The sequence below is a fragment of the Loxodonta africana genome, chromosome 4, assembly GCF_030014295.1.
Source record: "Loxodonta africana isolate mLoxAfr1 chromosome 4, mLoxAfr1.hap2, whole genome shotgun sequence".
Classification (NCBI taxonomy): domain Eukaryota; kingdom Metazoa; phylum Chordata; class Mammalia; order Proboscidea; family Elephantidae; genus Loxodonta; species Loxodonta africana.
This window is the reverse complement of record NC_087345.1, coordinates 127,897,413-127,925,012: the sequence shown is the minus strand read 5'-3', so window position 1 is coordinate 127,925,012 and position 27,600 is coordinate 127,897,413. Positions and strand designations below refer to the sequence as shown.

The window sequence follows — 27,600 nt, the reverse complement described above, 5'->3', positions numbered from 1 at the left end:
TACCCAGATTAAAAAGTGTTTGCTTTTATGCTGTGAGGAGGAAAACAGGATGGGGAGGAATGATCTTGACAGAGATACACAGACTGATAGTGGGAGTGGAGCAGAAACATGTACTGAAACATAATACGAAGTTGCATTCTTTGCCAATCTGGTTGGATGAGAGGCTGGATTTAATCTGACTGAAAGAAAGTAATGTAATGTAATGTGACAATTATTAAACATCTGAGTTTGTAAAGATTCAGGTCCTCGTATTATTATTTCCTCTAAACCTTGAAACTACAGCACGATTTTTATGACAGCTAATTAGCTTCTACTATTTCTTAAGCCCGAAACTGTAGAACTAATCCCAATCAGTTCATCTTTACAACCAGCCAGTCAATCACAAGAGGACTTCGTTTAGAGACCATGAGTCAATCAGTACAAATCCCTTACTACTACTGGAATTATACATCCCAACACTTTTTTTTGAGTAGAACTATTTTTATTTATTTACTTATTTATTCATTCATTCATTTATTTTGGTGGAAGTATACACAGCCAAAGATACACAATTTCAACAATTTATACATGTTACAATTCTTCTGTGTCCAAAAATGAGCCTTTTTTGTGTTAGGGTTTTGTACAAGAAATGGTATTAGGAATGGCCACCTTCTCCAGGCAATGTTATTGTCACTTCCCACTGCTATGAGTCGGAATCGACTAGGTTTGGTTTTTGGTTTTACTGCCTCTGGAGCAGTCTAAGGAAATTTTCTTTCTTTCGCAATTTACTTTTTTATCTGAAAAAAAAAAAAAGGATACATACCCCTTATTATTTAAAAGAGAAAAAGCATAAACAGTAAAATATAGAGAGTAAAAAGTTACAATGTTCCTTATAGAGCCCTTTTCTCCATATCCTACTCACCAGAGATAACCACTACGAAAAGTTTATTTGACATAATTAAGTGCAGTAATAAATTATAAACCATTGAAAAAAATGGCTCCTGAGCTATACTGATAGAAAATAAATAAATACATGGGGAGAAGGCAGGGCTCTTGCTTAACAACAGAATGCTGGGTGCTGACAGGGGAATGTGCAAGGAGTGCTGGAGCTATAAGTCAGCAATTTCCAACCGACACGGTACACAGTGGATCAGGCAAGATCCATCAATGGACGCTACATCCAGTGGGAAATTTTGATGAGGAGCAGGACATTTCCATGGATTTAAAGTGTCTCCGTAAGATTAGTCCAAATGACTTAATGGACCACAATTACCATGGCCTTCACTGGACTGAGTCCAGTACAACTAGATGGTTCCTAGCTACCACCACAGACTGCTCTGACAGGGATCAAAATTGAGGGTCCTAGACAGAGCTGGAGAATAATGTAGAACAAAATTCTAACCTAAAAAGAAAGGCCAGACTTGCTGGACTGACAGACGGGAGAAACCCCAAGAATAAACACCCTTTTAGCTTGGTAATGAAGTCACTCTTGAGGTTCACCCTTCATCCAAAGATTAAACAGGCCCATAAAACAAAACGAGACTAAAGGGGCACACCAGCCCAGGGGCGAGGACTAGATGGCATTTTCACTCACTTTCGATGATAAAACCATCGAGCTAGGCACTGGTAATAGGGAACCCCAGGTCGAGAAGGGAGAATGTTAACATGTTGTGAGGTTGTTAGCCAATGTCACAAAACAATATGTGCACTGTTTAATAAGAAGCTTGTTTGTTCTGGAAACCTTCATCTAAAGTACAATAAAATAAATAAAGTGTCTCCTCACAGATTCTTTATTAGTTGGACATGAAAAAAAAAAGTAACCATACAGTGGAGAAATTGGACAATACCTTGACCAGGTGATCAAAATTAATATCGCCGATGAGAGCCATCTTGTGTCTCTAGATGAAGTATCCAGAGAAGGACATAACATCACCTAGGTAGCATACCAGCTGCAAATGCATAACCTGAATCTAATAATGAGAAAATATCAGACAAACCCAAAATGACAAATGTTTGTATCAAAAACAGGAGTGACGGTATCCTTCAAAATATTGGTGTTATAAAAGACAAAATCTGTAGAAACATTCCAGGTTAAATGAGACTAAAGAGACATGACAGTTAAATGCAATACCTGACACTAGATTGGGTCTGTTTAGTGGAGGAGGAAAAAAAAAAAAAAATGCTATAAAGGACATTATTGTATCAATTAACAAAATTGGATACAGATAATAGCTTAGATAAAAGTATTATATCAATGTTAACTTTCCTTAAGTTGATAACTATACCATGGTTACGTAAGGGAATATCACTATTCTTTGGAAATGCACACTGAAAAGCTTAGGGGGTAAAGGCCATGATTTATGTAATTTACCTTTAAATGGTTCAGAGAAAAAGAGAAAGAATAATAAAGGAAGTGGGGTAAAATGTTAATAGGTGAATCTGGGTAAAGTGTATGTGAACTTTTTTTGTGTGATTCTTATACTTGCAACTTTTCTGTAAGCCTGAAGTTATTTCTAAATAAAAAGTTAAAATGATTTCAATAAAACCACTTTTTTTTCTTTTCAGGCTGTTTCTCTGCAATTACGATGTTTGCACGACGCACGTATATATATTCCATAAATATGCAACGGTTTTCCAATCATTATGAATGTCAAATTTACTTTAAAATTTTATTAATCCCTCACTTTCTATGATAAAACCATCAAGCTAGGCACTGAAGAGGGGCTGGAGCGGTTCTCAGGATGCACCAAGGAGGATAAGGCCTGGAAGCTGAAAGCACAGCATCTTTGTGATTGACTATGGAGCCCTGGTGGTGCAGCAGTTAAGAGCTTGGCTGCTACCCAAAAGGTCAGCAGTTTGAATCCACCAGCTGCTTCTTGGAAACCTATGGGGCAATTCTACTCTGTCCTACAGGGTCGTTATGAGTTGGAATTGACTCAATGGCAATGGGTTTTTTATTACTGTGGTAACCTGGAAGTGTGGGAATGGAAGCGAAATGAGGGTGATGAGAAGAACTAAACACATAATGTGAATATATTATTGTGTCTAAGCACCCAAGAGGCTGTCATGGCGCAATGGTTGAGGGCTCAACTGCTAACCAAAAAGGCTGGCAGTTTGAATCCACCAGCCACTCTTTGGAAACCCTATGGAACAGTTCCACTTTGTCCTATAGGGTTGCTATGAGTCGGAATTGACTTGACAGCAATGAGGTTTTTTTTGTTTGTTTCAAGCACCCAAAAATGAAATATTAGACACATTATACGTAATAAATACGGGCCATTACTTATTTGACATATTGTATCCATCTTAATATATGCCAAATTTGTAATTTTTGCAGCTTCTAACATTTGTGGAGATTTAATAAAATTCTAAGATAACTAAGAAAATCGCATCATTTTATTAATTCTTCTTGGTCAATTGCAGTGCTCATGACCAAAAAATAAAAGAGAATGTAGTTGTAAGAAAGACTCTGCTATTGATTTGTCAGTCCTTCAGAATCTACTGAATTGAGGCCTCTGCTTCTTGTCTATAAAAGGCCATAGCAATGCTAATCCATTTCTCAGCAGTTCTCTGTGGGGCGGCTTGTAAAAAAGTTGTCCAGAACTTCAGTAATTCAGGAGTGCCTCATAAAAATAAGTTAATAATGACAGGGTGTATTTGCCCTATACAGCACTGGACTCTAGATTGCAAAGGTGGAAGTGAGGGGTAACTTCCCACACAGGCCTGCCACAGACAGTAAAGAGCTTTGTGTAATATTGTATGTGTAAATTGCGACAGAAATGTTGTAAGTTACTGCTGTTGCTATTTATTTGGGGATGTAACTCCCAGAGCAATGCACAATATACCTGAGACATTTCAAATGAATATTGAAACAAGTTTTTGAAACAGTTGCCAAAAGATAGGCATTTATATAGTCCAGAAAGCTTTTTCACGTACCCTTATGCCCCGTTTGCTATCGCTCACCCCAACGGTAGAAAGAAAAGTATAATGGGATTCCCTGAATGTGACTCAGTATGTCCTTTCCTTACTCCTTTTTATTCACACCTCTGTCAGCCTCCAGTTCATCCTTCTATAAAACTACTAGTAAGCCAGCTGTGGTCAAATCAATTCCAGCTCATGGCAACAACCATGTATGTCAGAGTAGAAGTGTGCTCCATGAGGTTTTCAATGGCTGATTTTTCAGAAGTAGGTTGCCAGGCCTTTCTTCAAGGCACCTTTGGGTGGACTTAAACATCCAACTTTTCAGTTAGTAACCAAGTATATTAACACTACCCAGGAACTCCTCTGAATCACTAGTATCTCTTTACTTTTATTTTACATATAGACAGAAGGCTGTCACCAGTGAGAACTAACCTGAGTTATTCATACTAAAAGCTTTCCCTGCTAGCAAATATCTACTCCATTAGACTGAAATTCTACCAAATACAAATTCATCCTTTTCAGTTAGAATTGTTTTAGTAAATTAATTTCATAGTCTATGCAAATTTCACCCAGTTGGCAATGGCTACCATGACTGCCTTGACTGCCATGACTGCCATGACTCTGGACATCTGAGCTCAGCATGAAGAAGAACCTTGATGGGCTAGTGATGCCCAGCATGGCTATGTAAGGGATGCTGTTGTTGATGTTGCTGTTAGGTACCATCCAGTTGGTTCCGACTCATAGTCATCCTATGTACAACAGAAGGAAACACTGCCTAGTCCTGTGCCATCCTCACGATTCTTGCTATGTTTGAGCCCACTGTTGCAGCCACTGTGTCAACCCATTTTATTGAGGAGCTCCCTTTTCTTCGCTGACCCTCTACTTTACCAAGCATGATGGCCTTCCCCAGGGACTGATCCCTCCTGATAACATGTCCAAAGTATATAAGACAAAGTCTCACCATCTTTGCTTCGAGGAGGATTCTGGCAGTACTTCTTCCAAGACTTGTTTGTTCTTTCAGCAGTCTATGGTATATTCAGTATTCTTTGCCAACACCATACTTCCAATGCATTAATTCTTCTTTGGTCTTCCTTATTCATTGTTCAGTATTCATATACATATTAAACAATTGAAAATACCATGGCTTGAGTCAGGCACACTTGAGTCCTCAAAGTGACATCTTTGCTTTTTAGCACTTTAAAGAGGTCTTTGCAGCAGATTTGCACAATGCAATATGTCTTTTGATTTCTTGACTCCTGCTTCCATGGGTGTTGACTGTGGGTCCAGGGAAAATGAAATCCTTGACAACTTCAATATTTTCTTCTCTCATCATGATGTTGCTTATTGGCTCAGTTGTAAGTTATTTTGTCTGCTTTGGTATAACCCATAACGAAGGCTGCAGTCTTTGATCTTCATCAGTAAGTGCTTCAAGTCCTCTTCACTTTCCACAAGCAAGGCTGTGTTATCTGCATATCTCAGGTTGTTAATAGTCTTCCTCTAATCCTGATGCCATGTTCTTTTTCATTTAGTCTAGTTTCTTGGATTATTTGTTCAGCATACAGATTGAAAAAGTATTGTGAAAGGATACAATTCTGATTCACAGCTTTTCTGATTTTAAGCCATGCAGTACCCTCTTGTTCTGTTTGAATAAATGCCTCTGGTCTATGTACAGATTCTGCATAAGCACAATTGAGGGTTCTGGAATTGCGATTCTTCTCAACATTATCCATAATTTGTTATGATCCACACAGTAGAATACTTTTGCATAGTCAGTAAGACACAGGTAAACATCTTTCTAGTATTGTCTGCTTTCAGCCAAGATCCAGCTGACATCAGCAATGATATCTCTCATTCCATGTCCTCTTCTAAATCCTCTCTGAATTTCTGGCAGTTCTCTGTTGATGTACTGCTGCAACCACTTTTGAATGATCTTCAGCAAAATTTTACTTGTGTGGTATTAATGGTATTGTTTGATAATTTCTGCATTCTGTTAGATCTCCTTTCTTTTGAATGGGCACACATATGGATCTCTTCCAGTCCGTTGGCCAAGTAGCTGTCTTTCAAATTTCTTGGCATAGATGAGTGAGTGCTTCTAGCACTGCATTTGTTTGTTGAAACATCTCAATTGGTATTCTATCCATTCCTGGAAACTGATTTTTCACCAAGACCTTCAGTGCAGGCTTCAGTGAGTTAGTAAAAGTTCACTTTCTAGAAAATCACAATCTATAAAAAAAAAAATAATAAAAAACAGGTAGTATTTAATATAGAACACTGAGCATAATAAAAACAACCAAAAACGTGATTTTTTAAAAAAAAATTTATTGTGCTTTAGTTGAAAGTTTACAGCTCAACTTAATTTCTTACTCAAAAATTTATACACATATCATTTTGTAACTTTGATTGCAAGCCCCACGATGTGACAGCACACTCCCCCTTTTGACCCCCGGTTCCCTGTGTCCATCCATCTGGTTCCTGTCCCTTCCTGTCTTCTCATCTTGCTTTTAAACAGGAGTTGCCCATTTGGTCTCCTATATTTGATTGAACTTAGAAGCATGTTCCCCACATGTGCTTTTTTTTTTCCCCCCAGCAAGTTTATCTCTATTCTTTTTTTTTTTTAAATTGTGCTTTTGGTGAGTTTACAGCTGAAGTTAATTTCTCATACAAAAATGTATACACATATTGTTATGAGACCCTAGTTGCAATCCCTAAAATTTGACAGCACACTCCTCCTTTCCACCCCAGGTTTCCTGTGTCCATTCAACCAGCTCTTATCCCTTTCTGCCTTCTCATTCCACCTCCTGAACTAAGAAGCACACTCTTCACAAGTATTATTTGAATGTTTTATAGACGTGTGCTATTTTTTGAAAAACACAATTTTAAGAAAGTTTTGTGGGACTTTGGAGGGTAAGAAAAATCCAGGTATAAGGCAAAGAATTCTGAAAGAGATAACATATTTAAGTGACAACTTGACAAATAGATAATAGTTTGACTCGAATAGCAGGGATCATTGGGCAGGTATCTTCTCATGGAAGGAGAGTAGGGGAGGATGAAAATGCCTCTGAAAGACATTTACATCATTTTATATCACTGACAATACAGTAAAAATTGTTTTTATTATAAATCAGACTGGTATTAAGTAGAGAAGATGAGCATTTACACCGTAGAAGTTCAGGGTCGGATTCCCGCCTTCCCTGAACAGAATCTGATAGCAGAAAGACTAAAGGATAATTGAAGCACTGGAGACTAATAACCAAAAATAAAATTTCCCCTCATCTTATTTTTTCCTAAATTGGTCTGGTGGCACAGTGTTTAAATGCTCATCTGCTAACTGAAAGGTCAGCCATTCAAACCCACAAGCTGCTCCATGGGAGAAAGATGGGACAGTCTGCTTCCATTAAGATTTATAGCCTCGGAAACCTCATGGGAGAGTTCTACCCTGTCCAATAGGGTTGCTATGAGTTAGAATTGACTCGATGGCCACAGGTAAATCAATCTGTTAACAAGGTCCTGGTGGAATAAGACACAAAGATAGTGAAAGTTCTTTAGGAAGAGAAAGCCTAAGGGCAAGGCATGGAACATTACCTGAATGAAGAAGGCAAACTTGAGTTACATTCTGCATTGAAAACTTATGGTCCATAACTGCATCCTGGGAACTCAAGACCAGGAAGACAACGGGGATAAGACAACTAACACACCTTTGTAGAAAGATGAGCATTTGCCCTCAAATTATTGTGGGATTAACTTGGAATTTTTGCTTAAGTGATCTTGGCATTTAGCTTTCTTGTTTGTAAAATGGGGATAATAATAATAATGCTAATAATAACTCAAAGAGCTCTTTTAAGGATTAAATAAGCTAATGTACCTAGTTGATTTCCCTTGCTCATAATAGGACCTTAATATATGATGGTTATTATTTCTTAATGCCCATTATGGGCTAGGCACATTAATATATGTTGTGTGATATGATGTCCTCAACATCACTTTGAATAGGTATTATGAAAACCAATATATGATTGAACAAATGGCTTCAGAGGTAGGTGAGTCCTCAGGCTCCATGATTACCAAATGACAGACCTAGACCTTCACCTCTGGACAGCATGACAACAAAATCTCTAACGATCCCATTATATGATGCTACTTCACGAACATGTGACAACCTGAACACATAATTTTTTTTTGCCTTTCAATTTGCCTAGTACTACCTTGGGTGGCACAAAAGGTTAGGTTCTGGGTTACTAGCCAAAAGATTGGCAGCTCAACCTACCTGGTGATCTGCTTCTGAGCTAACTCCATGGCAACTGGCTTTTTTGTTTTTTTTGGCCTTGACTACAGGTTTTGAATTTCTACTCACCTTTGAGATGGTATGAAACGTCATTTGTGGTTGTATCTATTTATATTTTTAAGTCTCCCAACCACTGTTAGCCCCATTTCCAGTTTTCATTAACCAGGACCCTAAGAAGTAGGCCAGTGAGACATTTTGCTGTTTGTTTGCTTATAATTTTTGGTGCATTTGATTGTATTTGGTATAGCTCAGTATGAATCCAGAATGTCAGTTAGAAATGGGTTCTCTGTCCTGTGCTTAGAGCAAGAGCTCTCAAAGTGCAATCCCTCAACCAGCAGCAGCGCATCGTCTGGGAACTTACTGCTGTTGTTGTGTGCTGTGAAGTCAATTTCAACACATTAAAAACAGCAACAACAACAACAAAAACCATTGCTATCAGTCGATTCTGACTCATAGCAACCGTACAGGACAGAGCAGAGCTGCCCCATAGAGTTTCCAAGGAGCACCTGGTGGATTCGAACTGCCGACCTTTTGGTTAGCAGGCATAACCCTTAATCACTATGCCACCAGGGCCCTAAATGACAGGGTGGAAGTCTTCATAGGGTTTCCTAGGCTGAAATCTTTATAGGAGCAGATCACTAAGTCTTTTCTCCTGAGGAGCAGCTGGTGGGTCCGAACCGCTGACCTTTCTGTTAGCATCTGAGTACTTAACCATTGTGCCACAGGGCTCCTGGGAACTCGTTGCTGTTAGGTGCAGTCAAGTCAGTTCCGACCCATAGCAACGCTACATACAACAGAACGAAACACTGCCTGGTCCTGCCCATCCTCATAATGGTTATGCTTGAGCCCATTGTTGCAGCTACTATGTCAATCCATCTTGTTGAGGGCCTTCCTTTTTTCCGCTGGCCCTGTACTTTGTTGTTGTTGTTAGGTGTTGTCCAGTCATTTCCGACTTATAGTGACCCTACGCACAACAGAGTGAAACACTGCCTGGTCCTGTGCCCTCCTTACAATCGTTGTTGTGCTTAAGCTCATTGTTGCAGCCACTGTGTCAATCCACCTCACTGAGGGTCTTCCTCTTTTCCGCTGACTGTGTACTTTGCCAAGCATGATGGCCTTCTCCAGGGACTAATCCCTCCTGACAACATGTCCAAAGTATGTAAGACGCACTCTCGCCATCCTTGCTTCTAAGGAGCATTCTGGTTGCACTTCCTCTAAGACAGAGTTGTTTGTTCTTTTGGCAGTCCATGGTTTAGTCAATATTCTTCACCAACACTATAATTCAAAGGTTTCAATTCTTCTTTGTTCTTCCTTATTCATTGTCCAGTTTTCACATGCATATGATGTGATCGAAAATACCATGGCTTGGGTCAGGCGTACCTCAGTCTTCAAGGTGACATCTTCACTTCTCAGCATTTAAAATCATTGTTATACTTGAGCTAATTGTTGCAGCCACTCTGTCAATCCACCTCATTGAGGGTCTTCCTTTTTTTTTTTTTTTTAAATAATTTTTATTGTGCTTTAAGTGAAAGTTTACAAATCAAGTCAGTCTCTCACACAAAAACTTATGTTTTTATTTACATTACACCTTGCTAAATACTCCCAATTACTCTTCCCCTAATGAGACGGCCCGCTCTCTCCCTCCACTCTCTCTTTTCATGTCATTTTGCCAGCTTCTAACCCCCTCTTACCCTCTCATTTCCCCTCCAGGCAGAAGATGCCAACATAGTCTCAAGTGTCCACCTGATCCAAGAGGCTCACTCCTCATCAGCATCCCTCTCCAAGCCACTGTCCAGTCCAATAGCTGTCTGAAGAGTCGGCTTCGGGAATGGTTCCTGTCCTGGGCCAACAGAAGGTCTGGGGCCATGACCACCGGGGTCTTTCCAGTCTCAGTCAGACCATTAAGTCTGGTCTTTTTATGAGAATTTGGGTCTGCATCCCACTGCTCTCCTTGCTCTCCTGCTCCCTCAGGGGTTCTCTGTTGTGTTCCCTCTCAGGGCAGTCATTGGTTGTAGCCAGGCACCATCTAGTTCTTCTGGTCTCAGGATGATGTAGACTCTGGTTCACGTGACCCTTTCTGTCTCTTGGGCTCATAATTACCTTGTGTCCTTGGTGTTCTTCATTCTCCTTTGATCCAGGTGGGTTGAGACCAACTGATGCATCTCAGATGGCTGCTTGCTAGTGTTTAAGAGAGGGTCTTCCTCTTTTTTGCTGACCCTGTACTTTACCAAGCATGATGTCCTTGTCCAGGGACTGGTTTCTCCTGATACTGTTTCCAGAGTATGTGAGGCATTGTCTTGCCATCCTTGCCTCTAAGGAGCATTCTGGTTGTACGTCTTCCAAGACAGGCTTGTTCGTTCTTTTGGCAGTCCATGGCATGTTCAATATTCTTTGCCAACACCACAATTCAAAGGCATAAGGTATTCTTCAGCCTTCCTTATTCATCGTCTAGCTTTCACATGCATATGGGGCGATTGAAAACACCATCGCTTGGGTCAGGTGCACCTTAGTCTTCAAGAAGACATCTTCCCTAGAACTTACTAGAAATGCAAATTCTTAGACCCTCTGCCAGACCTAATGAATCAGAAAATGTGAAGGGCGGGAGTAGAAAGTGTGGCAGAGGGTGGTGGCCCAGGAGGAGCAACAATCTGTGTTTTAACAAGCCCTCCAGATATTCTGAAGTGCACCACACCCTGACAGCCAGTGATATAAGGTATAACTAAAAAAGCAGCGTGTAATTTAGCTTTTGATAATAGCTTACATTTGTAATGCATTGATAACTTCTGCTTTTGTCTTTTGCTAAATAGAATATTAAACATTGCTTATAAACAACTTGAGGAAGTCATATTTTTTCTTTCACCGACCTGGTTCTAATCAAGGTATTAAGTATCTATTATAGTTGCTTTATTGTTTGAGAACAATTTTTCCAGGAAAACATGTTTGCTGAAAATGGAAACCCATTTCAGTGACTGTGATTTTAATCAGATGTTTTTCTTCATGTCAAATTTTAATTAATCTTCTATGATTTTTAATATGTTACTGCTTGATCTGTCATCAAGGCACAATTTTTTTCAATTACTATTTTTTTTCTTTTGCAATTTTATAATGGACTGAGATATCAAAAAAAAAAAACCTGTTGCTATTGAGTTCGTTCTGACTCATACTGACCCTATAGAACAGGGTAGTACTGCCCCGTAGGGTTTCCAAGAAGCAGCTGGTAGATTCGAACTGCAAATCTTTTGGTTAGCAGCCTGAACTCTTAACCACTTCACCACCAGCGCTCTGACTGAGACATAAATGCTGCAAATAAAAATTCAGGATTTTCTAACTTTGGCCTCACTTTAAGTATTCTGAAAAATTGTCAAAATCTGTGTTTCAAATTATGGCTTCATAAATGTTATCATCATTGGCATAGGAGGAAATGTGGGCATGACAAATGCTTTAGAAATTCTACACTGATATCCTGGGAAATAAATCATTTCTTCTCTTATTTCCCAAAAGGATATTTAACCCACCATAGCATATATTTTCTGGCCTTCTTCAGAACAATCTTCTCTGATAATAAATACCCATCCATGTTTGATGTTTATATTTAATGCTCTATAGCCATAACCAGGCCATGTTGGCTGTTCTCTCCCAGGTATTAGGAATTGGGATTCAAATATACAAGTCAGTCTCTGCTGGAAGCTGGAGCTGAGGATGTCTGAATTAAGGAGCTATGGAGCCCAGAGAAGAGAAAGCCTGTCATTAGAAAGAGGTAGTAACCCAGATGTGCAAAAAAAAAAAAAAAAAAACAAGAGAACGTGGAGAGAAAGAGAAAAAAAAGATTCAGCAATTGCAATAATTCCTAATGGTTTTCTCATTCCTGATTGTAATCTTCTGTATCACCTAAAAAACTTCTTGTCTGGAGTTATTTGAAATGCCCATTTATTCTATTGAAAAACACACACTCTTTTTCTCTTACTCTCTCTTTTTGCTTTAGCTTAATTTGAATAAACTTCTATTATTTCCAACTGAATCACCCAGAACCCAGTGCCATCGAGTCGATTTTGACTCATAGCGACCCTACAGGACAGAGTAGAACTGCCCCACAGAGTTTCCAAGGGGCACCTGGCAGATTCGAACTGTCGACCCTTTGGTTAGTAGCCATACCACTTAACCACTATGCCACCAGGGTTTCCTTCCAACTGAAAGTGCTGTAATTAAGATTGTTGTTAGTTGCAGCTGAGTTGGCCCCTGATTCATGAGGACCAATGTACAAATGGAAAGAAACACAGCCCAATCCTGTACCATCCCATCACCAGGCCTTTCTTCCTAGCCTGTCTTAGTCTGGAAGCTCTGCAGAAACTTGTTCAGGGTCATAGCAACACAGAAGCCTCCAGTGACAGACGGGTGGTGGCTAGGCAGAAGGTGCACTGGCCAGACATCGAACCTGGGTCTTCCACATGGAAGGGAAGAATTCTACCACTGAACCACCAATGCCTCGGATTAAATTACAGCCAATTAAGCTGCAGGAGAGAAATGTGTCTGACCCTGAAATAAATTCCCAAAGTAAAGTTGCTGTAACTATCAAACCGTTAAAAAATAGTGGCTGGAAAGTTATTAGTATCGTCCCATGCTAAAAATAATCAAATCCTATAAGCTTCCCTTGGGTTATACAGAAAAGAGCAAAATCTCATTTCGGCATCAGTGAGAAGGACGGCTAGGGAGGAAGGCTGCTTTGTGTTAGTCAAAGGGGTTTTCTTCAGAGCTCTCAGCATGCTGCGGAGAAAAGACCGTGAACTTTGATCAGAGAAACTCAAGTTTGAATTGTGGCTAAATCGTTTACTAGTTCTGTTACCTCAGATAATTTACTCGGTCGCTCTCTTCGTAGTCATAGATTGCATGACTGGGTACCGTAAAGGGTCTAGTTCATAGCTGGTTCTCTCGCGGAAGCCGTCATCATCACTGTCAGGTTTTGTGTACAGCCTTTGTTCTCGTAGCTTCTCCAGCCTCGGTGACATCATTAAAAAAGGGGAGGAGAAACCAGTTCTCGGTAGCCACTGAAGAAGCTTGCTTCTTAGAATTTCAACTGTGAATTTACTTTTAGTTTTATTGCCACCGTGTGGCTTTCTCCAGCAATGAAACTCAGTCTGAGAAATTGAAAGGGGGATTACTGCTGCTATCGTCAAGTCTCAATTGTTGTTGTGAGCGCCCTCTTCTGAACACTGGAGGAATGAGGACAGGCAGTCATTTCATTGCAGTTTGTAAAGTTGAATGCAGTGCTCCGTGTTAAATGAGATAATTAATCAAACCCCCCTCCTTCACATCCTCCTTCCTTGCCAATTTTAAAATATAAAACTGAATCCCAAATAATTTAAATTTCAGGATTGGCCAGTAGTAAATCTAAGATGCGAATGTAAAGATTCCTGACTTCCAAAAAAAAAATAGAACATACAAAATTGGATAACATGCTTGTTTTTACAATGAGCTATTGATTGTTTCTTCATTATGCGTTTGTTTTATAGGCAGGAGTTAACTGATAATTCATTTGCCTTTAGCACCGTGTTTACATGTGTTCCAGCCCTCTTTTGGTCCATTTCCTGTGTGTTGCCAATTCTCTTCCCTTAGAAGCATTTTCTTGTCATTCTTCTTTGTGGAAGTATTAAGTGAGAGTCCAAGAGCCAGTCTCTATCCCCTGAAAACTCCTTGTAAATTTTCACCTTAGTGTAGTCCTTCCACATCCTAAAATATCCCTCCACTTCTTTGATGCTGTGCAAAGCATATGTCTTCTAGGCTCAATTCAAGTCCTGCTTGTTTCATCTGAGACTTTCTGGACACAATGGCCTTGCTCCTCCTTTGAGGCTCGTATCACTGGCTTATATGTATATATATATTAATTTAATTGTGTTTTAGGTGAAAGTTTACAGTGCAAATTAGTTTTTCATTCAAAAATGTCTACACAAATTGTTTCGTGACCTTGGCTGTAATCCCCACAATGTGTCAGCACTCTTCCCTTTTCTCTTTCCACCTCAGAGTCCCTGTGTCCATTCATCCAGTTTTTCTGTCCCTTCCTCCCTTCTCATCTTTGATTTTGGGCAGGTGTTGCCCATTTGGTTTCATATACTTGACTGAACTAAGAAACACATTTCTCATGTGTGTTATTGTTTGTTTTATAGGCCAGCCTAATCTTTGCTGAAAGGCAGACTTCCGGAGTGGCTTCATTTCTGAGTCAGCAGGGTGTCCAGTGGTCATGGTCCTGGGGATTCCTCCAGTCTCTGTCAGACCAATAAACCTGTTCTTTTTTTGAGAATTTAAATTTTATTCTACATTTTTCTCGCACTCTGTCCGGGACCCTCTACTGTGATCCCTGTTAGAGTCCTTGGTGGTGGTCGCTGGGCACCATCTAATTCTTCTGTGCTCAGGCTGGTGGAGGCTGTGGTTCATGTGGTCATTTAGCCCTGTGAACTAATATTTTCCTTGTGTCTTTGGTTTTCTTCATTCTCCTTTGCTCCATGATGGAACCAATAGGTGTATCTTAGATGGCTGCTTGCAAGCTTTTAAGATCCCAGATGCTACTCACCAAAGTAGGATGTAGAACATTTTCTTTATGAACTATGTTATGCCAGGTGATGTAGATGTCCCCCAAGATCATGGTCCCTAGCCCTCAGCCTCAGTAACTCAGTCCCACAAGGTATTTGAGTGTATCTGGGAAGCTTCTATGACTTTGCCTTGGTTAAATTGTACTGAATCCCCTATATTGTGTGTTGTCTTTCCCTTTACCAAAAGTAACACTTGTCTACTGTCTAGTTAGTGATTTCCCATTCCTACCCCCTCCCATCCCTCATAACTATCAAAGATTATTTTTTCTGTATGTAAATCTTTTCTTGGATTTTTGTAATGGTGGTCTCATACAATATTTTTCTTTTGTGGTTGATATATTTCACTCAAAATAATGCCCTACAGATTCATTCATGTTGTGATATATAATTTTTAGTGTGTCTTTTTCTAGCTAAACTGTAATCTCTTTGAAAGCGAAGATTATGTCTTAATTGTATTACTAAGAGCACTTGAATTCCCAACATATACATGATTAATACACATTTTTTTTTGATCCATTGTGGGTCTTCCTTTTTTCTTTTCCCCTTTCTATAACTTTCCCATTTTTCCAAGCAAGCAGGAAAAATAAATAAATAAATAAAACCTATGGTCTGTTTTAGGTTCCCCTATCTTACCAGTGGAAACCTTGATGGGGTAGTGGTTAAGAGCTATGGCTGCTAACCAAAAGGTCGGCAGTTCAAATCCACCAGGGGCTCCTTGAAAACTCTATGGGGTAGTTCTACTTTGTTCTATAGGGTTGCTATGAGTCGGAATCGACACCACGGCAATGGGTTTTACCTTACAAGTTGCCATCCAGTTGCCTTATGTTCATGGTAACCCCATGAGTGTCAGAGTAGAACTATGTGCCATAGGATTTTCGATGGCTGATATGTCGGAAGTAGACACTAGGGCTTTCTTCTGAGGCACTTCTAGGTGGACTTGAGCTATCAACATTTTGGTTAGCAACTCAGCACATTAACTGTTTGAACCGCCCGGGGACTCTTCCTTTTCCTCATGGGCCATAAAAATGGAAGCTTAAGAGTTTAGGCCTTACTACCCTCCCTGGATTTTTCCTTTCACTTTATTATTATAATTTTTGCTAGCTCAGCCATACATTTTAAAAGATTTTTTAATGTTATATCTAGAATTCTCAGTCCTTTGAATAGGGATGGTTGTTCTTGATTTACAAGATAATCACCTATTTAATCTTTTAGATACATTTTAGGATCAATTTGTAAAGTTCCTGGAAATAGTTTTTTGGCTAGGGATTTGGCTGAATTTACAGAAGAATTCAGGAGAGTTAACACCTGTACAATATTATTCTCATTCTTAAATGTGACTTTTCATTTCATTTATTTACATCTTCATCTTTGTTCTTCAGTAACATTTACTTTTTTCTTTTTTTTCTTTAAAGTTCTTGCATTGAGGTTTTGTAAATTACTTTTTTACCCTACATTTTCTATTGGTCATTGTTGTGTATAATAACTAACACTAGTTGTTGTCATTGTTAACTGCCATGGAGTTAGCCCCTGACTCATGGTGATACCATTGCACAATGGAATGAAACATTGAGTGTTCCTCTTCCATCCCCATGACTGATTGTGAATTGGACCATTCTTATCCATAGGATTTTCTTTGGTTGATTTTTGGAAGCAAATTGCCAGGTCTTTTTTCCTAGTCCATCTTAGCCTGGAAATTCCACTGAAATCTGTTCAGCATCATAGCAATAGGAAAGCCTTGGACCAGGTGCTGCCTGTTCTTGAGGTGCATGGCCCAGGATCAAGCCTGGGTTTCTCGCCTGAGAGGTAAGAATTCTATACTGAACCACTATTGCACCCAACTAACATGTAATACTTATTATGTCCCTGGCATTATTCTAAGTCATTGAACATTTTTTTTTTCAATCTGGTGACTTTATTTATTAATTTGACAGCTTTTCATTTGATTTCTCTTGAATTTTCAGTGGAAATAATCACCTATAGTTACTGACCCTTTTCTTGCTTTTTTTCTAATAACTTTGTCTTTTATTTCCTCATTCTTTGCTTGTCTATTTGATGTCTCTCTTTAATAAGATTTTTTTATTCCCTGTTCGTTTTGTTAGTCTTGCTTGCAGGCTATATTTGCATTTGAGAACTCCTTTTCCCCTCACGGTAGATGCTCTTTTAATTTACAGTTACCTGCCTCCAATATTGGAGTGGTGTTGGCTGGAATCTGCTAGTAGAGAATCTTTCAGGACAGGAATGAGGATTTTTCCATTCCTTTTGGTGTTGCCAGCTGCCTGGAACAGTCTCTTGCCTCTTGACCCAGTTATGCACACTAGCTTCTTCAGTCTGAAAGCAGATGCAGAACTGTTTATTGCTTGACTCTCTCTCTCTTTCTATGTGTTTGCATATGAGGTGGGGGAGCGGGGCCAACGGGCCTGACCACTTTACATTCCATCTCTAAGCAGTCACTCTAATGATAGTCCTTGGTTACTTACTCCTCTTTATTTTAATTAGAGTTAGAAAAATCCCGAGAACTAATATCACTCAAATCAGCCATCTTATCAGGTGCCTATCTTTGTGTCAAGATTTTCTTCCTCAGTTCAATCCTGTCAGATTTCTATCCTCTAGAAATACATAAACATTTCTGGTTTTCTAATGACATTCTTTCTTTTTTTCTAGTGTGGCTAAGGATTTACTATTTATTTTTTAATTCAAAGTTATGTTGTGAGGTGGAGTTTGTTGCATTTGCCCATTCCATTGTTTTGATCTAATCTTTACTAATTCCCATTTGTTAATTACTAATGCTAACTGAATAATTGTTTTTCTTATTTTTAGCGATCTTTATTGGCTTAACTGCTAGTAAAACAGATTAATGACACCAATAATGAAAGAGTTTTTGTATTCAGCAATCTCTGAGGAGATCAGAGAAATGCTGATTGAATAAAAATGAATAACTATCATAGGCCCTTCTATATAAATTGGCACCATCCATTTCTCTAATACATTCACAAATTGTAATCACCTAATTCTTTCAACAAACTTGAGGTAATTATTGTAATTTAAAGTTGAGAAAAATAGGTCCAAGGATTAACTGATAGTCACTCTATTAGTATGTCGCAAACAAGGACTAAATTCCCAGGGTAGTATAGCTGTTAAAGGCACAAAATCTACAGCCAGACCAACTGGGTTCGAATTTTACCTCATTACCTACTAGTTGTGTGACCTTTGGAAAATTATTTAAATTCCCCATTTCTCAGTTTCTTATCTGTAAAACGTTATTAATTATGGTATTTCCTTCAGAATATTGTGGTGAAGATTAAATTTTGAGCTTAAACAAATACGGCATGGGCCCAATTGTGCCTTCCCACCAATCTGCAAAAAAAGAAAGAAAGAAGAGCTTAGAACAGCTCCAGTTGCATAGCATACACTCAGTAAGTAGTTATTATTATTGCCATTACTTTGACCTCATGTATATTGTTCTTTCAAGACGCCTGAGTGATGCAGAGTTTGCACTCAGCTATGAATCAAAAGGTTGGTGGTTCGAACCCAACAAGCAACACCACGGAAGAAAGAGCTGCTGATCTACTTCCATAAAGATTGCATCCAAGGACACCCTGTGGATCAGTTCTACTCTGTAACACATAGGGTCCTCATGGGTCAGAACTGACTCTATGGCAAGGGGCTTGGTTTTTAGGTTTTTAATAGCATTCTTTCACTACATTATGTAATTACATATAAGACCAATTTTAAAGATGCTTTCGAATTTAGGGATAAGATCAGAAAAAAAAAAATTGAACTCTCCAAAAGTCTAAATATACACAAACACACATGTATATGTGTGTGTATGTATATATATATATATATAAATATAAGTGTATAATGTGTATATATACGTAACCCATAGGTTTGTGTGTGTGTATATATATATATACACATACATATATACATATACATATATACATATATATATATATATATGCAACCACTTGTTTCTCAGCTTGTCATACTTTGGTAGCTTGCATGTTACCATAATGCTGGAACCTATGCCACCAGTATTTCAAATACCAGCAGGGTCACTCATGGTAGACAGGTTTCAGCAGAGCTTCCAGACTAAGACAGACTAGGAAAAAGGACCTGCCAATCTACTTCTGAAGAGAATTGGCCATTGAAAACATTATGAATAGCAGCAGAACATTGTCTAATACAGTGCTGGAGGATAAGCCCCTCAGGTTGGAAGGCACTCAAAATACAACTGGGGAGGAGTCGCCTCCTCAAAGTAGAGTCCATCTTAATGACGTGGATGGAGTCAAACTTTCAGATCCTCCATTTGCTGATGTGGCACGACTCAAAATGAGAAGAAACAGCTGCAAACATCCATTAATAATTGGAGCACTGAATGTACGAAGTATGAATCAAGGAAAATTAGAAGTTGTCAAAAATGAAATGGAACACTTGAAGATAGATAATCCTAGGCGTTAGTGAGCTGAAATGGACTGGTATTGGCCATTTTCAATCGGACAGTCATATGGTCTACTATGCTGGGAATGGCATAAATATGGATCTCTTCCAGTCGGTTGGGCAGGAAGCTGTCTTCCATATTTCTTGGCATAGACAAGTGAGCACCTCCAGCGCTGCATCTGTTTGTTAAAACATCTCAATTGATATTCCATCAGTTCCTGGAGCCTTGTTTTTCGCCAATGCCTTCAGAGCAGCTTGGACTTCTTCCTTCAGTACCATCAGTTCCTGATCATATGCCACCTCTTGAAATGGTTGAATATCGACTAATTCTTTTTGGTACAATGACTCTGTGTATTCCTTCTATCTTCTTTTGATGCTTCCTGCATCATTTAATGTTTTCCTCATAGAATCCTTCACTATTGCAACTCGAGGCTTGAATTTTTTCTTCAGTTCTTTCAGCTTGAGAAACCCTGAGTGTGTTCTTCCCTTTTGGTTTTTTATCCCCAGCTCTTTGCACATATCAATATAATACTTTGTTTTCTTAAGCTGCCCTTTGAAATCTTCTGTTCAGTTCTTTTACTTCATCAATTCTTCCTTTTGCTTTAGCTCCTTGAAGTTCAAGAGCAAGTTTCAGAGTCTCCTCTGATATCCATCTTGGTCTTTTCTTTCTTTCCTGTCTTTTCAATGACCTCTTGCTTTCTTCATGGATGATGTCCTTGATGTCATTCCACAACTCATCTGGTCTTCAGTCACTAGTGTTCAATGCATCAAATCTATTCTTCAGATGGTCTCTAAATTCAGGTGGATGTACTCAAGGTCATATTTTGGCTCTTGTGGACTTGCTTTGATTTTCTTCAGCTTCAGCTTGAACTTGCATATGACCAATTGATGGTCTCTTCCACAGTCAGCCCCTGGCCTTGTTCTGACTGATATTGAGCTTTTCCAAGAAAGGTGATCCAACCAAATGTGAAAATTATAGAACAATATCATTAGTATCACACCCAAGCAAAATTTTGCTGAAAAATCATTCAAAAATGGCTGAAGCAGTACATCGACAGGGAACTGCCAGAAATTTAGGATGGTTTCAGGAGAGGACATCGGACCGGGGATATCACTGCTAATGTCAGATGGATCCTGGCTGAAAGCAGAGAATACCAGAAGGATGTTTACCTGTGTTTTATTGATTATGCAAAGGCACTGGACTGTGTGGATCATGACAAATTATGGATAATGTTATGAAGAATGGGAATTCCAGAACACTTAATTGTGCTCTTGAGGATCCTGTACAGAGATCAAGAGGCAGTTGTTTGGACAGAAAAGGGGGATATTGATTGTTTTAAAGTCAGGAAAGGTGTATGCCAGGGTTGTATCCTTTCACCATACCTCTTCTGTCTGTATGCTGAGCAAATAATCTGATAAGCTGGACTATACGAAGAAGAACGGGGCATCAAAATTGGAGACTTATTAACAACCTGCGTTATGCAGATGACACAACCTTGCTTGCTGAAAGTGAAGAGGACTTGAGGCACTTACTAATGAAGATCAAAGACCATAGCCTTCAGTATGGTTTACACCTCAACATAAAGAAAACATAAATCCTCACAACTGGACCAATAAGCCACATCATGATAAATGGAGAAAAGATTGAAGTTGTCACGGATTCATTTTACTTGGATCCATAGCCAACGCCCATGGAAGCAGCAGTCAAGAAATCAAAAGACGCATTGCATTGGGCAAATCTGCTGCAAAGGACCTCTTTAAAATGTTGAAAAGTGAAAATGTCACCTGGAAAACAGATGCGCCTAACCCAAGCCATGGTATTTTCAATCACATCATATGCATGTGAAAGCTGGACAATGAATGAGTTAGAATTACCGAAGTAGAACTGACGCCTTCGAACTGTGGTGTTGGTGAAGAATATTGAATATACCATGGACTGCCAAAAGAACGAACAAATCTGTCTTGGGAGAAGTACAACCAGAATGCTCCTTAGAAGCAAGGATGGCAAGACTGCGTCTTACATACTTTAGACATGTTGTCAGGAGGGATCAGTCCCTGGAGAAGGACACCATGCTAGGTAAAGTACAGGGTCAGCAGAAAAGAGAGAGTCCCTCAGTGAGACGGATTGACACAGTGACTGCATCAATGAACTCAAGCATAACAATGATTGTAAAGATGGCTCAGGACTGGGCGGTGTTTTGTTCTGTTGTGCGTAGAGTCGCTATGGGTCGGAACCGACTTGACGGCACCTAACAACAACAACAACGTTTCTGCCATGGGTTATTAGTGACTGGTTGTCTCATTCTCAGTGATATATGATGCTTCCTCATTATGAATGTTTTCCATCATAGGATTTGGAAAAGCCTTTTCATTCAGATTTTCCCAGTGTTTTTGAGATAGGCAGGTGAGCTAGATATGTTAGGAATGGTAAAGTACAGAAGTCAATAACACTAGGTGGAATAGAAAGAGAACTATTAACAACCACAAAAGGTTGTCCTAATTGAGAGAGGAAGGTTCTGAAAGAACTTCATACCATTCAGAGTCTACTAGGTATAGTTAAGCTTCTGTCCCTACAAAAATAAAAAAAAGTTGCCATTGAGTTGATTCTGACTCACAGCAACCCTGCAAGACAGAGTACAAATGCCCCATAGTACTTTGAAGGCTACAATCTTTACAGAAGCAGATTGCCAGCCACATCTTTCTCCTTCGGCATGGCTGGTGGGTTTGAACCGACAACCTTTAGGTTAGCAGCTGAACGCTTAACTCCTGCTCTACCAAGGCTCCTTTCTATCCCTATGTACAGGGTTAAATAGCTAAGATTCAGCTTGCATTTTCTTCTCTTTATGGATATAACCACACAGAGCTTATGAAAGATTCCTCAGGACCATCCACTGTCCAACACATTCCCCCAATAAGGTAAAAGAACAGTAAAAGTACTATGATTATTATTTTTTTTTCTGAGTTGATTCGGACTCGTAGTAACCCATAGTAGAACTGCCCCAAAGGATTTCTTTCTTTCTTTTTTTTTTTTAAATTTTATTGTTCTTTAGGTGAAGTTTATAGCTCAAGTTAGTTTCTTATTCAAAAATTTACAAACATATTGTTTTGTGACATTGGTTGCAATCCCTGCAATGTGGCAGCACTCTTCCCTTTCTACCTGGGGATCTCCATGTCCATTTGTCCAGTTTTCCTGTCCCTTCCTGCCTTCCTCTTGCTTCTGGGCAGGAGTCACTCATTTGGTTATATATATATGTATATATACATATATATACATACTTGTTTACTTTTTTTGAGTGTACATTTAAAAATTTTTTTTATTGTACTTTAGATGAAGTTTTATGGAGCAAACTAGTTTCTCATTAAACAATTAATACACATATTGTTTTGTGATGCTGGTTGCCAACCCCGTGACATGTCAACAGTCTCCCCTTCTCCACCTTGGGTTCCTGGTTATCTGGTTGCCCCTGGGCTGGTGTGCCCATTTCGTCTTGTTTTGTTTTCTGGCCCTGTCTAATCTTTGACTGAAGGACGAACCTCAGGAGCAACTTCATTACTGAGCTAAAAGGGTGTGCAGGGGACATACTCTCAGGGTTTCTGCAATCTCTGCCAGACCAGTAAGTCTGTGTGTGTGTGTGTGTGTGTGTGTGTGTGTGTGTGTGTGTATGAGAGAGAGTTAGAATTTTGTTCTATATTTTTCTCCAGCTCTGTCTGGGACCCACTATTGTGATCCCCGTCAGAGCAGTCAGTGGTGGTAGCTGGGCCCGGTGGAGGCTGTGGTAGTTGTGGTCCATTAGTCCCTTGTGTTTTTGGTTTTCTTCATTCTCCTTTGCTCCAGATGGGGTGTGGCCTTGTATATTTGATTGGACTAATAAGCATGTTCACGTTCCTTCCATGTGTTCTTGTTTGTTTTCAGGCCTGTCTAATCTTTATCTGAAAAGTGGGCTTTGGGAGTGGCTTCAGTTCTGAGTTAGCAGGGTGTCCCCAACCATGGTCTTGGGGATTCCTCAGTCTCTGTCAGACTAGTAAATCTGGTCTTTTTTTGTGTAGTTGAATTTTGTTCTACATCTTTTCCCCTACTCTGTCTAGGACCCTCTATTGTTATTCTGTCAGAGTGGTCATTGGTGATAGCTGGGCACCATCTAGTTCTTTTGTACTCAGACTGGTCGAAGCTGTGATTCATGTGATCTTCTAGCCCTTTGGACTAATATTTTCCTTGTGCTTTTGGTTTTCTTCATTCTCCTTTGCTCCAAAAGGATGGGACCATTAGATATATCTTAGATGGTCACTGGCAAGCTTTTAAGACCCCAGACACTACTCACCAAAGTAGGATGTAGGACATTTTCCTTATAAATTAAATTATGCCAATCGGCCCAGATGTCCCCTGAGACTATAGTCCCCAATCCTCAGTCCCAGCATCTCTATCCCTTAAGGTGTTTGGATGTGTAGGACTGTGATTATTTTTGTTAACTTTATACTTTGTTGCTTAGAAAGGAGCCCTGGTGATATAGTGATTAAAGCACGTAGCTGCTATCTGAAAGGTCAGTGTTTAGAACCCACCAGCTGCTCCAAGGGAGAAGGATGTGGCAGTCTGCTTCTGTAAAGATTTACAGCCTTGGAAATCCTATGGAGCAGTTCTACTCTGTTCTATAGGGTTACTATGAGTCACTATGTGTCAGAATTGACTTGGCAGCAGTGAGTTTGGTTGGGCTTTTGGTGCTTAAAAGGATTAGAATTATGAAAACACTCTATTGAACCCAATACTCATTTATATTAGATATGTTGAGTTTCCTGGAATGTTTTCTGAGTTATTTATTTCTTTATTTTTAACAACTATTTAATCTAGAGGTCTGAAGCTCTATTCCTAGAGGTTATATTCCCTCTTTGAATGATGAGACTTAGCATCAAAGTCACAAAAGAACAATACAATAGCGTCTTGTAGTTTATTCTCCTGCCTTAAAATGGTTATACTCCTGCATGTCAGCTCACATATATTTATTGCGTTTTAGAAGCATCTAAATCCATGGATTCTTTACTCTTTTTTGTTCTAAAGAACGCAACCTTCCTTGTGACAGTAATACACTGATTCTTTTATCTAATGTTAATTTTTCATGATGCCATTATGAAGTTTAACTGTGAAAGTTATATGCAAAGTTCCTATATTACATTTTGGATACAGCATGATTTTTATGAAATGCCTTCACTTACTTTTATAGCATAGGGGTTTTTGTCTCACTTTTTGTTTTGTTTGCTATCTTTCATTTCCTTTTATTTTTCCTAGTGAGAACTGAAAAAGATTATCTGAACTAGTAACAGTTACCTTTCATAGATGCAAAAGGAGAGGCAGAAGCAGAGCTTCTTGGAGTAGAATAATTAAAAACTTAAGAGTGACAAGGAAATGAAGAAGATTTTTATCTGGAACACTTATGCTGTAAGAATTAGGTTTGTTCAAGCACTTAAAATACAAGGTTTAGTCTTCTATAAAGTAAGAAATGACAAGAAAAGGCAACCCTGCTGTGGAAGAAGGAATGCTATGAGCTTACCAGATCCGTGTTCGTGCTCCTTCTCCTGGGGAACAAGGAAAAGTGTACTTCTCAGCTTCCTGGTAGTTGACTAGAGTCATGTGACTAGTTCTGGGCAATGAATATGAGCAGAAGTGACGTGTATCATTTCTGGACTGAGGCAGTGAAAAGCATTATGTGATCCTGTAGGCAATGTGGAGGCATGTGTTCAGTTGATAGACGCTTAAAATCAAAACAGCCAGGATCACTGAGTAGCTGTATGGAAGACAGCTCTCTGGAGAGTCGTTCAGTCACTGAATCATTCAGACATTGAATGACTCACCATGTGGATAAAATGAGGAGGAAAAAACAGAACAAAAACTGTTCTCTTAAAACACTAATATTTGCGGCTTGGGCGGAGTAAAATCAAGAAGAGAAAAACTTACTTGGGAGAAAATTTTGAGAACTTAAAAGCAAAACTAGACGCATGTGAAAAAGAACTTTTTACTGGTGGTGCTGGTTGCGGTCGAGTCATGACAACCCTATGTGTGCAGCATAGTAGAACTGCTCCATAGAGTTTTCAAGGCTGTGACCTTTTAGAAGCAGATCACTAGGATTGTCTTCCAAGGAGCCTCTGGGTGGGTTTGAACTGCCAATCTTTTGACTTGTCAAGGCTTAACCACTTGCACCATCCACGGACTCCTTTACAGAAATACCTACTGGCTTTTAAAGGTTCCTGGGTGGCACAAGTGATTTGCAAGCAGCTACTAAGTTAAAGGCTGGTGATTCAAACCCACCCAGCAGTGCCATGGAAGAAAGGCCAAGTGATCTGCTTCTTTAAAGCTTATAGCTAAGAAAATCCTATGGAGTAGTTCTACTTTGTAACACTTGGGGTATCCATGAGCTGGAATTGACTCAGTGGCAATATTTTTTTTTTTTTTTTTTACCGGCTTTTAATGATGGGGTTAAGAAAGGGAGAGATTTAATTGTTAGTAGGTCAATATTGATTTAATAGAGAATAAAAAACAAGGTCCTACGAAGCAAAGTGGAATAATTTTCCCAATGATAGCTGGTGTCTGAAATTATTGAGAGATGCCCTCTGAAAGGTGTGCGTCAGGGTTGTATTCTTTCACCATACCTATTCAATCTGTATGCTGAGCAGATAAGACAAGAACCTGGACTATATGAAGAAGGATGGGGCATCAGGATTGGAGGAAGACTCATTAAAAACCTGTGTTATGCAGAAGACACAATCTTCCTTGCTGAAAGTGAAGAGGACTTGAGGCACTTACTAATGAAGATCAAAGACCACAGCCTTCGGTACGGATTGCACCTCAACATAAAGAAAACAAAAGTCCTCACAACTGGACCAGTGAGCAACATCATGATGAATGGAGAAAAGATTGAAGTTGTCAAGGATTTCATTTTACTTGGATCCATAGCCAATGCCCTTGGAAGCAGCACTCAAGAAATCAAAAGACGCATTGCATTGGGTAAATTTGCTGCAAAGGACCTCTTTAAAGTGTCAAAGAGCAAAGATGTCATCTTAAAGACTAAGGTGTGCCTGAAAATACCCAAGCCATGGTATTTTCAATCATGTCATATGCATGTGAAAGCTGGCCAATGAATAAGGAAGACCAAAGAAGAATTGACGCCTTTGAATTGTGGTGTTGGCGAAGAATATTGAATATACCATGGACTGCCAAAAGAACGAACAAATCTGTCTTAGAAGAAGTACAGCCAGAATGCTCCTTAGAAGCAAGGATGGTGAGAGACTGTGTCTTATATACTTTGGACATGTTGTCAGGAGGGATCAGTCCCTGGAGAAGGACATCATGCTTGGCAGAGTACAGGATCAGCAGAAAAGAGGAAGACCCTTAACGAGGTGGATTGACACAGTGGCTGCAACAATGAGCTCAAGCATAGCAACAATTCTAAGGATGGCTCAGGACCGGGCAGTGTTTCCTTCTGTTGTGCATAGGGTCGCTATGAGTTGGAACCAACTCGACGGCACCTAACAACAACAGCACTCTGAAAGTGTGCTGGAGAATCATAAAAACAGCAATTGACAGGACACCAAAAGTGCTAACCACATACAAAAGAGAGAAGATATATGCAGCACACGTGTTCAAGAAGGAGTCTGTATCCAGAATTTTGAAAGAACTTCTATAAATCAATAAAAGAGATAGCCAATACAATAAGGGGGAGAAGTATTGAATAGCCATATCACAAAACAGGAAACCAAAATGGCCAATAAGCATAGGAAAAAGGAGAGTCAGGAATAGAAGAATATGCAATGTGTAGCCAAGTACCTTCACGAACAGCTACCTCCTTTGCCAGGAGACCAGAAGTGGATGGTGCCTGGCTACCATTACTGAACATTTTGGCCGAAGATTCCATAGAAGAATCCTGATCAAAATGGGGGAAATGCTGAAGAGAAATTTCAAATTCTCATGAACTCTAGATTTTCTGGAGCCATGGAGGGTAGATGAATGTCTGAAACTATTGCCCTGAGATAACCTTAAAACAAAAATATCCCCTGAAGTCTTAAAATCAAATAATAGTTTAGCTTAACTAGTAAAAAAAAAAGTCTGCCTTGAGCATTATGCTCTTTGAAGAGCTGTCTATATTGGGTCAAACTGACAACAACAACTTGAAAGATTAGATAGGAACGTTAGGGGGCAGTGAGTTTATGTTAACAAGGGAGGAACAACTCGGAAAAGGAGGATGAGAATGGTTGCACAACTCAAGGAATGTAATCAATGTCACTCAATGTAGAAACTGTTGAATTGGTATGTGTTTTGCTGTGTATATTCTCAACAACGAAAACAAAATAAATAAAATTTAGAAGAAAAAAAATATAGGGAAAGGAGCTCAACTTCATCACTCATCAGGGAAA

General features: G+C 39.3%; 1 long non-coding RNA gene across 4 annotated transcripts; it reads right to left on the bottom strand.

Moving 5' to 3' along the window:
* LOC135231234 (uncharacterized) lies at positions 1-25,250 on the bottom strand. 4 transcript variants are annotated; one of them, XR_010321894.1, is made up of 3 exons: positions 13,023-16,928; positions 1,827-6,123; positions 1-776 (listed from the first exon to the last, which is right to left on the bottom strand). It is a non-coding gene; the product is annotated as an uncharacterized LOC135231234 (long non-coding RNA). The 4 variants fall into 4 exon arrangements; XR_010321896.1 differs by lacking the exons at positions 1-776; positions 13,023-16,928 and adding exons at positions 16,939-17,091; positions 24,744-24,771 and having other exon boundaries at positions 1,824-6,123; XR_010321895.1 differs by lacking the exons at positions 1-776; positions 13,023-16,928 and adding an exon at positions 16,939-25,250 and having other exon boundaries at positions 1,824-6,123.
* Between the last annotated feature and the right edge of the window lie 2,350 nt (positions 25,251-27,600).